The 14,307-nt window shown below is 40.2% G+C and overlaps 1 long non-coding RNA gene across 1 annotated transcript in view; it reads left to right on the top strand.

The window, feature by feature from the left end:
* LOC136150916 (uncharacterized) overlaps positions 1-13,185 on the top strand; it is a 38,429-nt gene extending 25,244 nt beyond the window's left edge. The window contains exons 2-3 of the long non-coding RNA XR_010659953.1: positions 128-262; positions 12,783-13,185. This is a non-coding gene — a long non-coding RNA (uncharacterized lncRNA). The remainder of the gene's footprint in view (positions 1-127; positions 263-12,782) is intronic.
* Positions 13,186-14,307: the final 1,122 nt, after the last annotated feature.

Below are 14,307 nucleotides of genomic sequence, written 5' to 3' on the forward strand. Positions count from 1 at the left end.
CCACTAATAACTCAGAATATAACATAAATTTTCCATTTGTCAGGTCATCTTGCTGTGACCTTCACTAGCTCTAAATCATATGCCATATGAGGTCTAATAGATGCCCTGTTTTATTTTTCATTTCAAGACAGGTGGTCTTCAGCTTTCTCATGATTGAAAAGAACTTCCAGATGCTTCCAGATGTAGTAGGTAGATCATTCTGTGGAGTCAGAGGAAACCCTCAGAAGTGATTCTCACAATCTTCATTCTTACCAAGTGCATGGTAAGCCTTGTATTCATTTTAATGTGAACATGGTATGAAAATTAGAGAGCTGGAAGAAAACATTAAAAGATGAGGTAAGGTAGGAAAACATGAGCTCTTGTGAACAGGCAGACATTATTTCAATTGTGAGTAGGTCTCTTAGTAGCTGTGTGAACCTTAAATAAGTTATTTATTTTATCTGACACACAGGTTCTAGTTTTCTTCTTAAAAATGTTAAAAAAAATTTTTTAAGATCTATTATATCCTCTAAGAATGTCACAAAGTTAAATGAATAGTATTTGTAAAGTGCCTGGCACATTACACTCAGTAATTGTGCCTGGCTTATGACAGCTAAAGAGAAGATCTTAGGATCTTTAATATTTGTTGTTTGAAAAGAGTAGCTGTAAAAGAAGGAATACTTTTCTAGACCTAGTATGGTTTTTCCAGTGGTCATGTATGGATGTGAGAGTTGGACTATAAAGAAAGCTGAGCAGTGAAGAATTGATGCTTTTGAACTGTGGTGTGGGAGAAGACTTTAAGAATCCCTTGGCCAGCAAGATCAAACCAGTCAGTCCTAAAGGAGATCAGACCTGAATGTTCATTGGAAGGACTGATGCTGAAGCTGAAACTCCAATACTTTGGCAACCAGATGGGAAGGACTGACTCACTGGAAAAGACCTTGATGCTGGGAAAGATTGAGGGCAGGAGGAGAAGGGGAGAACAGAGGATGAGATGGTTGGATGGCATCACTGACTCAATGGAGATGAATTTGAGTAAACTCTGGGAGTTGGTGATGGACAAGGAAGCCTGGTGTGCTGCAGTCCATGGGGTCGCAAGGAGTCAGACATGACTGAGGGACTGAACTGAACAGGGCATATTTTAATATAGTGTGTGTGTGGTGGTGGGGGGGGGATTGTTCAAGGTAATAGGAAAGTTCTTGGCAACATGGTATATGAGTTTATGTCTAGCAGCTACTATATCACTTGGAAGATCTTCTGTTACCTTGAACCAAGGATACAAATCTAAAATATTGACATGGAACAAAGTTTAGATGGAAATGAAGACATCTCTGTCTCCTTAAACAATTCACCCCTCACTCTTTCAACAAGACCTGATGGGATTTTGTCTGTCTTCTAGATTCTGTTATCAGATGAGAGATGGCAGAAACATTTTATTAATGACATAACTTGATGTAAACATGCCACTTCAAGCTAATACTATTTTCAGGATTGACGTTATGGTACACAGATCCCATTATATTCCTGGGAAATAGAAATCTCGTGCCAAGCTGATACCCTCAAGCAAGTATAGTGAGGATAGTCCATCATTTTGGGCTCAACATGAGGAATTCCAGCCATGCCAGTCAGAATTTTTTCCTGAAATGTGTTTGAAAGAAGCTTCATATAATTCTGAAACATTTCAAAAGGAAAAAGATGGGAATTACAACTGGCCACTGGCTTTGATTATTGTGAAGTTGAATATCATATGTATAAAATTTGTATCTTCTCTTCTGTGATTTGCATGTTCACAACTTTTGCCCGTTTTCCTATTACAGCGTTTGCCCTTTTCCATATTGTTTAGAGGTTTTGGTATGAGGAACGCTAATACGGTTGTGAAACACATGGCAAACAGTTTCCAAGTTTTTCTTTGCCTTCTCATTTAATTTATGATACTACTGATGTAGAGAAGTCTTCCATTATAATGTAGTCAAACCTGTCTTTTCCTTTGTGGTCTTTTGCCTAGAAACATCTCCCTCTTTATTAAAACCTGATTTTTCAACTCTGCTTAGTGGGACTTGATGTTACAGAGAGGTCTAGGAAGGTGAAGATTAAAGAGTGAAGTGAAGTGAAGTGAAAGTCGTTCAATCGTGTCTGACTCTTTGCAACCCCATGGACTGTATAGTCCATGGAATTACGTAGGCCAGGATCCTTCCCTTCTTCACAGGATCTGCCTAACCCAGGGATTGAACCCAGGTCTCCTGCATTGCAGGCGGATTCTTTACCAGCTGAGCCACAAGGGAAGCCTGATTGAAGAGTAGCTATTGGATTAAATAGTTAGAATCCCTTTGATCACTTCTAGGGAGCAATTTCTGTATACTTGTGAGTTTTGACCCCAGATTGCTAGAGTATAAAGTGTAAATATAGTCTAAGATGTCAAGATGCTTTGTATAAATGAAAATAGACACTATCAAAGTCTATGGATGAGAGAATGAAGAGCTACATTGAGGAGACTGACTCAACCTTTCACTCAGGAAGATCTGATATGCCTTCCGAGAGATGGTATCCTTTCCTTATGATGGCTGTGACCCTCTTTGGTGATTAACTCTATACTCAGAAAGAGATTCCATGATTCTATAATTGGGTGGCATCTCAGAAAAAAAAAAGGAGGGAGGTTATATATCACCATAATAGTGGTAACAAATGAGTTTGAAAGCTTTGAAGCATTTCTCCACATTAATTTCATTTTAGCCTCTAGTGTCAAACTGAGATAGGTAAAGAGCTATCATTATTTCCATTTTACAGAAGAAGAAAATGAATTCCAGAGAGTTCAAGTAATTGACTAAGCTCAGGGCAGTACCCAGAGTTTATTTATTATCCTCATAAATGTATAATTTTGTGAGAGAAGATATATTAAAGGAACAATTGAGAGTACCCAAGAGAAAACACGCCAGGATCAAATTAAATACAACAAAATATTGTAATGAGCAGAGCTAGTAATAAATGCCGAACAAATAACTGAGAAAGGGGGTTGCCTGATTATTAAAAAAGATTTGATGGAAACATTAGTTATTTCAAGTGGGAGTTGGATTTGGCAGGTAGACGGAAAGAACACATTTCAGACAGGAACATAATGAGAAAGCCTTAAGGTAGGAATGTGAGGCCTGATGTAGAAAAGAAAAGGAAGCAAAGAAAAGTCTGACCTGTTGAACAGACTTCTTAGGAGCAATGTTGCAGGAAGGCGAATCCCTTCTAGGGCTTGAGAGTGGGCTCTTCTTTAACACTCAGAAATGAACAGTCTGAGGAGACACATGTGGGAAGAGGCGCTCAAGTGGAGAGCTGCGGGGTAAGGGAACCCGGGAGAACTGCTCAGCTGTGTGGCTCGCAGCCTCAGGTTTTATGGCGATAGCGTTAGTTTCCAGGTTGTCCCTGGCCAGTCATTCGGACTCAGGGTCCTTCCTGATGCCTAGTTTATTTCTCAACCAAGATGGATCCCAGCAACAAGGATTCTGAGAAGTTGGCAGGACACGTGGACTGGTGCCTCCTCTCTCCTTCTGACCTTCCCGAATTCTTCTGGTTGGTGACAGCTTGTTAGCTCTGTGTTCCTTGCCAGGACCTCCTGTTGTAACATAACTCATGCAAGTGGTTACTATCAGACCTGAGTGGGCAGTTTTGGTCAGTGGTTCCCCTAACAGCAGGATATTAGGCTGGAAAGGGAAAGTCAACATTTTAAAGGCCTAGAGTAACAGGGAGAGATATCTGATACAGAACCTTTAAGCAAAAGAAAAGGATTGCAGATATTTTCAAAGGGGAAATAAAGAGTTTATTAGGAAGAGTGGGGATGCAGCTGGTGGTAAAGAACCCACCTGCCACTGCAGGAGACATGAGAGACAGGTTCAATCCCTGGGTCAGGAAGATCCCCTGGAGGAGGGTGTGGCAACCCACTCCAGTATTCTTGCCTTGAAAATCCCTTGGGCAGAGGAGCCTGGTGGGCTAACATTGATAGGGTCGCAAAGAGTCGGACATGACTGAAGCGACTGAATACAATAGCAAGAGTGGTTTGTTGAGAACATGCACAGCAGATAAAAGGGGGAAAATGCTAGAGGTTAGAAAATGCTAAATGTCAGAAATGCTAAAACTGTCATCCAAATGTGAAGTGATGAGGTCTTTATAATGGTAGTGGGGATAGAAAAGCACAGGGGTAAATTCAGAATCACAGAAGCAGAAGAAACTTCCTCCCAAGAGCTGAGTCCCAGGGCATGAAGATAGTCTGATGCCAGTGAATAAAAACAGGCAAAAAGAAATATTTTTATATCTATATTTGACAAGTTTTATGTGTATGTATATACAAACAGACAACTGCACTCATGCGGCAAGACAACTGCACTTCATGCACCCAATAAATGCTGTCCCCTCCTCCCCTTCCAGAGCCCTGCAGATGTCATTGTTTAAGAAGTTATTATTTTAGACATAAAAACTAGGATTGTGAGAACAGACGAGCCCTCAGAAGCAACAAATGCAGAATTTTTTTCTTACAAAAAGGCCCACAGAGCAAGATTTAGGGAGCCTTCACCGTTAAAGGATGGGAGAAACTAACAAAGGCGATTAAAGGAGCAGGGGAGAGAGTAGTCCCCTCTGACATCAGCACAGTCGCCTTCTGAAGCATTCAGTTTAAAGCCTCACATGCACTGTAAAGGGTGTGAACGGTGCAGTTAATTGAGAAAGCAGAGTTATTCTGCCGAAGAGACCCATTTGAAAGTGAAATAGAGGTCAAAACCCCACTCTAACATGGAAATTGGAAACCGCCAGATGTTCCGATGTTGTGGTAAGGTTCAAAAAGGGCAGAATTGACGGATTATTAACCGTGCCAGCTGGCATCATGGAATTTATGTTTCCTTTGTTATGTGAAATGTACAATCATAATAGAGACATTAAAAATCTGAGTAGGTTCAAGGAAGGGTACAAAACAATATAAATCAAATTTTACTGTAATAAATATAACTAACAGCAGAGGGCTCCCTTCCACGTCTGGCAAATTCTCAAAGCAGACAACCTTCAAGTTTTTATTTTCTAGTAACTTCTGCTAGCAATTGAATATTTTCATATGTAGTGGGGGAAAAAACAACTTTGCAATCGTAAATAAACTATAAACACAATATTTAGATCACCAGGTCCTAAGGCTCTTTAAAAAAATTTTCCCACTGTGTTTTTCTAATGAGATACTTTATCTGAAATCATTAATACAATAATGTAGGATAGTCTAGTTATAAAATGCCTCAAGACAGAAGGATGACAAGAAGTTACAATCCAGAATAGTCAAATACTTAGCAATTATGATCTTGAATCATCTGATAGGATTTCTTTTTAAATGAAACTAAGATTTTTAGAATTAATAGTGATATACACTCATTAGGGGAAACAAAAACAGAAAGAGGAAAAACTCAGTAAGCTTGTCCTCCAGGTACATCCCTAGCTATTTTGGTTGGTTGCTTTTTTTTTTCCAATCTCTTTTATGTATAACTTTGCTTCCATGTTAATACATAGATTATCAAATTGTGTATAGAATTTACAACTTTCATCTTGCTTCAGTAATGAACATTTTATTCAAACATGTCATACTTCAGTAAAAATTTATTTGTACACATAACTCTTAAAAATTACATAGCATTCAGTAACATGAGCGTATGTACTAAAAGATATTTAAGATATAGCTGGATATTTAAGCATATTCTAAATATTCTTTTTACATAGTATAATACCTTTTTGCTTAAAATATCTCTTTCCTATATTGTGAATTACTTCCTTAAGTTAGTCTTCTATAAAATTTTTGACAACAGAGTATGAAATAAGTAGCCAGTTTAAACATACTCCTGTTTAAGTCGAAATGAAACAGCTAAACTGTAAAACCTAGCAAAGCAATAAAATGACCATTTTTAGCCACACAGCTTCCCCTGAAGGAGAGCTGATAATACATGGTAAATACCCATAGCATAGAATCCATCAGAGGAGACCATTGGGTTTATAATTTGCAACAGAAGTACACTAAAGTTATACCTATGTTTGTGTGTTCTTATATTGCTTTTAAATCTATTCATACTTTTTACTTTTAAGTTAACTGGGAAAAAGGACATACTACATTCTGAAATATTGGTATCATTATTTTCTTAATTCATCATATCGTTGTTTTAAAATCCTGAATTAATGGGGATTTCCCTGGTGTGCTGTTGTTAAGACTCTGTGCTTCTAATGCTGGGGGCATGGGTTCCATCCCTGGTCAGGGAACTAAGATCCCACATGCCACGTGGCTAAAAAATAAATTAATTAACTTAAAAAACTAAAACCCTGAATTAGTGAAAACATTAAGAATTATTAAAAAGAGATATGCAAGCCAGTTAGTGAGCACTGACACTTCAAGTAAAGATTCTGGTGCTTGAATAGCAGACCCAAATGCACACCCTTTAAAACACAGAGCCTGCTGGGGTGGGCTTTTGGCTTCACAGTGACCGTGAAGTTTGAGTGGTGTGATGAGCTAAGCATAGAATCTGCAGTAAGATGATTTGGATTCAAGTTTTGCCCTGATTGTTACCAGATGTATAATTTTGTACTAGTGAAGCAATCCTTGGAATTCACTTAGGGATTAAAAGAGAGAGAGAGACAGTAAAGTGATTTCTCTAAACCCTCTCATGCATTTCAGACTATTCACCTGATGACACAGACAGTATTTCCATAAAATTGCAATTTGGGGCCTATAGTTCCTGTATCCAAACACACAAAATAGAAACACAAGAAGGCTGTACTCTTCAACCAGGACTCTTGAACAAATCAGGGCCCAGAGAGAACAGACATCTGGTTAAACACTAAGATGTTTTAAAATAAAATCAAACCCTATTTATATTTTTTATAAGATACTTTTAAAGTTTTTGAGTAATTTATAAAGCACATTATGTAGTGAACTATGTAATGCATTCATATTTTCAACAAGCTATTTTTAATTTATTGTAAAAAGTAGGGACAAAAATAAATTTTTGCCCCAAAATGTTGTCATTCAATTTGCACAGTGTCCTTAGAAAGAACAATGACTTTTCAAAGGCAGTTTTACTGCTAGTCAAGTAGGGCACTTATCTGAATACTGATATTTTTATTTAAATGCATATATTTGATAGCTTCTTAGGATTCATCAAAGCATATCATTAACCACATCGGGGGTCAACAAATTTCAGCCCTTCAACTCAAGGGCCAAATTCAGTTGGCTGCCTGTTGTGAACAGCCTACAAATAAATAATGATGTTTATATTTTTAAATGACAAGAAATAAAAAGAAGCATAATATTTCATAACATATAGAAATTATATATGAAATTCATGATTGTGTCCATAAAGTTTTTAATTTCACTAATAGAAAATTTGTGGAACTTTGTTTTCTCTCTTGTTATGTAAGTACTTACATAATACCCTTAATTTTGCTGTTTGGCTCACAAAACTTAGAATATTTTATTTACTACTCAGCTCTAAACAGAAAAAGTTTGCCAAGCTCTAAGCAACACCAAAACCCCAAACCATTATTTAATGCTTCTTGGCTCTTCATAAATAATTAAATACTTTCTCCACTTTAGCATTAGAAGCAGATAGTCTGTAACAATTTTTTGGTTACCCAAATTATCTAACTGAAATTACCAGGGTACCATCAAAAAGAAATTTGATGCTTGTGTCCCAGCTCCAGAGATTGTGACTTAATTGGTCTTGGGCATGCCCTCAGCTTTTTGAAAATTTTTAAGGATGCACAGTGGTTCTAACATGGAGCTGAGGAACCATCCAGTACTTTGGCAGATCTAATCTACCCAACTTCACCTAGTTTTCCCTTCTGCAGACAGTCCTCCTGCTCCTTCTGCTGATTCCTGAGCACACAGCAAACTGCAGCTGCTCCACACCCTCCAAATTCTCCTTAAGTCTTCCATTCCCAATGCCCAGACTTCATTCCTAATAGCAAGTGACCTCCTCTCCAGTGTGATTGAGAAGATCAAGGCCAGCTCATCACCAAGTTTGCCTGCCTTACTTCCTAAATGGAATTCCTTCCTTAAGTTCATTCTCTTCTGCCCAACCCTTCTGGAGGGAATATACTATGGTGATTAAAGAGAGGTTTTGACTCAGGCTGAACTGCATTTGAGTCCCAGTTCCTCTACTTACAAGACATGTGACCTTGAACAAATTATTTAATCAGTTTGACCATCAGTTTTCTCATTCATAGAGTAGCAGTAAAAATAATCCTTACCTCATAGGGATCTTTGTGAGAATTAAATGAGATTTGCTTGCTACTTCAAGTGTAGTCCTCAGACTAGCATCATTAGCATCACCTAAGCACTTGTTAGACTCTCACATCCCACTCAGACCTTCTGAATCAGAATCTGTGTTTTTATGAGATTTGTTTGTGATTAGTGTACACATTAAAGTTTAAGAATCATGGTGCTAGGAAGCTTTTCATTTCACTGCACACTAAGGCTGAGTCTCATTTCAGCCCTTCAAAAACAACACCACATATATATGACAAGAGGGTGCCCTGGAGCATGAATTTTATGTACAAAAAGACAGATTTTCTTAATTAAAAGAAAACTGATCTGTCAGTCATGTACAAGATAATTTGAAATCAAGAGTGGTGTGGGGAAAAGTGAAAGTGTTAGTCGCTAAACCATCTTCGACTGTGTGATCCCATGGAGGATAGCCTGACAGGCTCCTCTGTCCATGGGATTCTCCAGGCAAGAATACTAGAGTGGGTTGCCATTCCCTTCTCCAAGGGATCTTCCCAACCCAGGGACTGAACCTGGGTCTCCTGCATTGCAGGCAGATCCTTTACCGTCTGAGCCACCTGGGAAGCCAGTGTGGGGAAAACAGACGGTTAAAAAGCCCAGGGTCACCCTCACGAAACAGGAAAATACACTCCTCCTGAGCATCCATGATCCCACAGGCGCACACCTGGTGGGCTGAGCCTGTGCAGTTTAGAAAAACATACTCCTCTGGGCTTCCCTGGTGGCTCAAGAGTAAGGAATCGCCTGTCGTGCAGGAGACCTGGGTTCGATCCCTGGGTCAGGAAGATCCCCGGGAGAAGGAAATGGCTACCCACTCCAGTATTCTTTCCTGGAGACTTCCATGGACAGAGGAGCCTGGTGGGCTACAGCTCACCGGGTTGCAAACGTCAGACACGACTGAGTGACTAACACACTGGCTGGGCTGCCCTGTTTCAGAACACACAACTTGCCAAACACAGCAGGGCCTCTGCCAGCTGGCCATGGGCAGTGTGGCAATGCTCTGGAGGTGAGATTAGTTGAAGTGCTAAACTAGCTCGTGGCCAGGTGGAATGAAAAACAAGGTGGATTCCAGAAAAATGCCAAAGTGGTGGAGTGCAATGGGGAAAAGGTAGGGTGGAAAGTGGGGTCGTTAAGGAAGACTTCTGGGATGAGATAGGATTTGACACAAGGGCTTGTATAAGCAGCCCTTATATAGCAGGAAGAACAATGGACTAGAAGGCAAGAGGGTTTACTGAAGAGTCTCAACTCCTAGACTGTGAATTTGAAACTATATTATTTTCTTCTAGTGACAGTACCCAACTACGCTAGACCAAGCCCCCCCCAACAAAAAATAACAATGTATCCCTAATCTATGCTTTTATTCACTTTATTTGATTAAGATATCATGTTATATCCAATTTATCACATTCTTCTCCCTCCCTCTAGCCAGGGATGTGGCCTTTGTCAGATGCCAGCTCCCTTCCTCATCTTCCCTGAAATATCTCCGTTAGAGTTGGGGCAGGGTAGAGTGAGCTTGCATGCTTCCCCTTTACCCCCATCTCTGCTTGACTGTGGCTCCAGCATGCTTCCTTCTCACCAACACTCCCTCCGAGTCATCACTCTAAGCATTGGCAACTCCTTATGAAATTTGGCCACATTTCTGGCTGACCTCAGCTGGCACTGTTATGTCACATTCTTTTGTCCCTTGTTATGAGATTCCTCTAGAGATACATGATCCCAAACTCTAACTTCCTTGGCCTGTTTGTAAGCTTGCAACATATATATGTAGGAGCACTCTCAGTATCTCTTAAAATGTGGCACATGTGAGAAATCCTAATTCTGCATTGGAGGGTTCCTTCCCCAGCATCCAAGTACATGTTGCCCATCTGAGATCTCTCTCTCTCTCTCTCTCTCAGTCACACACACACACACACTCACACACACACACACACACACAGAATAGCTCAGAGGTAGTTCATCAGCTCTGCTAACTAAGTAGATATTCAACCAGGGAATGAAGTGTCAGTGGGACTTTCATTAGCCACCCCCAAATGTAAGAATGATTCTCTCAGACTTCCTTCTCAAGCCTTCTGTGGAAGAGATCAAGAGAAGAAACCAGCACTTCACCCCCTCAAAAGGCTTGTCTTCTCATACCTCAGCAGGGGAAATAGTGGAACAATAAAGCCCAGTCTTCGGAAATAATCCTTCTCAGCTACCCCTGCAAAGAAAGAGATAGTAGGTCCCATTAGCTACAGTTCTCAGGGCTTAGAATTTGGGGAACAGCCCCGGTTCTGGGTCTTACTGATGATTCTGGGACAACAGGGAAAATCCTACTCAGCACCTGTTGTTGCCTTGTTACGAGATTAAGATATTAATTCTCAGAGAAGGAAATATGTTTGCCCAGCATCAATTAAGAGTTGAGATGTAAATACCAACATCATGCTCCTACCACCAGTTCTCCATAAGTTAGCTTACCTATCCATTACTTGAAAGCTTTCGAGCTAGGTGACTTCAGGAAAATGAGAGTGGACAGCCACATTATGTAAGCATAGCCACTAGTTTATCCCAGTGTGTACCTCTACGTTCTTTTCACAAATTGATGTGTTTAGCCATAGAGCAGAATGCTAAGCCTAATTCACTCATCAGTTACAAGCATTTCAATGTGTTATGTTGGTTTAAAAAAAAACAAAACCACTCCCCATTATCCACTGTATCCATTACCCCGAAGATTTCGACTTGAATACTGGGGCATTAATACAACCAGCAAGGAAATGGAGAAGCACTTTCCTTGGAAACATTGTCCTCCCTACATCAAGACATTCCAACCTGTAACTGTGGATGGCTACAGTAAAACCAGCTTCCTGTGTCTTCAGAAAGGTCAAGCTGGAGATTATCTTAAGCAAATATTTATTTTTATGTTAGGCCAGGTCTACAAGAGCAAAGGGAGAGAAAAATGCTCTACCATTAGCTAAAGCATTTGGTTCATCTCCAAAGAACAAACCAAGATCCTTTGCAGACATGTTTATAGGTAGGACACTGAGCATTTACTTAAACCCTCAAGTTACTGAATATTTATGCTGTCTTTCATTTTACTGGGGATTAGAAGGTTTCCCTGCATGGAGATACTACATTGAGAAAGCCAGGGCAGGGCTGTGACCAGGAGGTCCATAAATACCACTGGGTCAGATGAAGGTGCTTTAGAGGCAATTCCAGTCAAAAGTGACTTCAGCTAACAAGTATTTCGTGAGCACCTGCTCTGTATTGGGCTCTGTGCAGGGGTTGTAAATTGTGACTCAATATAACTTCCCTTTGAGCCAGAGATCTTTTCTATTCATTTTTTTCTAAAGGTACAATACAAAGATATTGTGGCTTGGCCACATTTTCAATGCTTTGTTCATCCTTAATTCACTGATCCATGCTGTGAGGTTCAAGGTCTTTGGTGCTTTCCAGATGGGAAGTCTGCTTTCCCTCTTTTGATATAATCCATTTTGAGTTGGCACCAGCTGGGAAATCTTTGCTTGCCTCACTTAATTGAGCTGTCAGTCCAGTTCCCAATCTAGATTTGTTTCAAAAAATGAAGGAGGGAAGGGAAAAAGGAAGAGAGGAAGGGAAGCTAAGGTTAATTCTAGCCCCTAGTTTTACAGTCTTAACCCATGGCTTTTTGAAGTGGAGTTAACACGCCATTCTCCAGATGCTCCATTTTGTAGAGTAAGGAGCCCCCAAAGAAATGTTTAAGCACTGCTGTTAAACACTCAGTATCTCACTGTGGTTTGATGATGCATTTACCTCATTTACATGTATATCCTTTTCACCCTTGATAAGAAGTGATCAGTAAATATTTAATGGATGAATGGAAAATAAATAGATGTCCAAAGGCAACCTGAGTGTTTAAGTGCCTGCCCACAGGAACTAATGATACACGACAACTGGTAAAAGAAGACAAAGGCACCAAGAAAAAGCTCAGCAGAGGGTTGAGCTATTCAGACACAAAGTTATTGGCCATGGAATAATCTGTAGGTTTGCAACATTTAAAACCAGTAGCAGAAATAATAGAAGTTGCCATAGAAGATCTTTCTTATGACCTGGAATAATGAAAATCCTACCAACTTCCTTTGTAGAAGTAGCTTAGTTCTGTTTAATACAAAGAACCAAGCAATTAATTAACTTATTGGAAGAGATCAAAAAATAACAACACAGAAAGTAGAATAGAAAAGACAGGCTGTGGGGAAACAGAAAGGCAGGAGAGAGGGAGGAGGGGAGGGAGAGAGAGAGAAAGACTAATTTCTTCCCTCAGAGCTAACCTGGGGTGTAGACTCATTAAATAAAGAGCATGTCTCTCCTTGAGAGATGGCATTAGGTTCAAACTAATGCCACAAATAAGACATCAATTTTCTGCTGGTGCCACTGAAAAGAGATGAAAAGCTTGCAATGGTTTGGGGCAGCTTAGTGATAATCAGGAGCCTGCAGTCTGTCTGCCAAGTTTATTTCAGAAATGGACAAAGAATAAAGTTAAACAATGAAATTTATGTTCCTTTTTGGTCCACAGCTGAAACATCAAGCTCCAGTGTGAAAGATGAATGCAGTATCATCCCCTCAAGTGTTTTGTTCTCAACAATATGAGCTTACCTGCTCCAGGAGAATAGTATTTGTCAGAAAATGCAACTGTATGTAATCCGGCTAATGGACATTGTTAAGATGTCCATGTTTTGCTTTAAAATGTTGCTTCTTCAGCATAAATAGCACTTACTAGTTTAAGTAAAGCTTTAGGTTCTGTGTGTTGTCCTAAGCAGAAATTCCCATCCCAGGGATGGTCAATGAGCTACTCAGTTACAGTTAATCGGGAAGCCCACACTTCAGAGAAGGCTAGCACAGTGTTCAGGTAAGCTTTCCTCCATCTACACCAGAGAGTTATGAAATTAGCATAAAGAAAATTAGGAATGGGCTCTCAGTGATGAAATCATAGGCACTCTAAATATAAAGAGGGAGCTTCCCCGGTGGCTCCGTTGTAAAGAATCCACCTGCCGATGAAGGACACATGGGTCCGATCCCTGATTTGGGAAGATCCCCTGGAGAAACAGTTTGACACCCCTGAGCGAGTAACACACCTATTTAAGTAGAGGGGCTTCCCAGCTGATGCTAGTGGTGAACCTGCCTGCCACCACAGGAGTCGCAGGTTCAATTCCTGGGCCTGGAAGACCCCCTGGAGGAGGGCATGGCAACCCACTGCAGTGTTCCTGCCTGGGACTTCCCCTTGACAGAGGAGTCTGGAGGGTTACAGTCCATAGGGTCTCAAAGAGTCAGACACAACTGAGCGACTAAACAACATACTGACATATAGAAGAGGTAAAATAGAATAGTTTGGAGAGATTCTCCACCCTAGAATAAGAGTTTAACCTGACCTGTAGCTTGTGCCTGCTGTCCTGTATCCACCCGGGAAGTCAGAAGACTTCTGTTTGCCTGATGTCACCTGTCAGGGTAACAAAATCCTGTCTCCAGGAAATTAGTATGTCTGTCTCAACTAAACTTTCCATGTAGCAGACAGTTAAATCACCTAAAATCAGATAGTTAAGACCTTCTCAGTCTTAAAAGAGTCAAGCTGGCTTGGCCCTGCTTAGTAATGAATGTTAACAAATGTCTATATGCGACTCTAGAATTTTGTTTGAGAATTTCTTTCCTCATCACTTCATACAAAGGTGATGAATGGAGCATCAAACAGATCAAATAACTGGAATCTCCTGTGTGTGTGTGTGCTAAGTTGCTTCAGTCGTGTCCAATTCTTTGTGACCCTATGGACTGTAGCCTGCCAGACTCTTCTGTCCATGGCATTCTCCAGGCAAGAATACTGGAGTGGGTTGCCATGCACTCTTCCAGGGGAATCTTTCCAACCCAAGGATCAAACCTGCATCTCTTATATCTTCTGCATTAGCAAGTGGGTTCTTTACCACTAGCACCACCTGGGAAGCCCAGAATCTCCTATTATCCACCAAAACTATCTTAAATGTTGAACATTTCCAAAATGGCCTGGCTCAATTTGTTATAGATAAACAATTAAGCTTAATGGAAACTTCTGC

This window comes from Muntiacus reevesi, chromosome 19 (genome assembly GCF_963930625.1).
Source record: "Muntiacus reevesi chromosome 19, mMunRee1.1, whole genome shotgun sequence".
NCBI classification, from domain to species: Eukaryota; Metazoa; Chordata; class Mammalia; order Artiodactyla; family Cervidae; genus Muntiacus; species Muntiacus reevesi.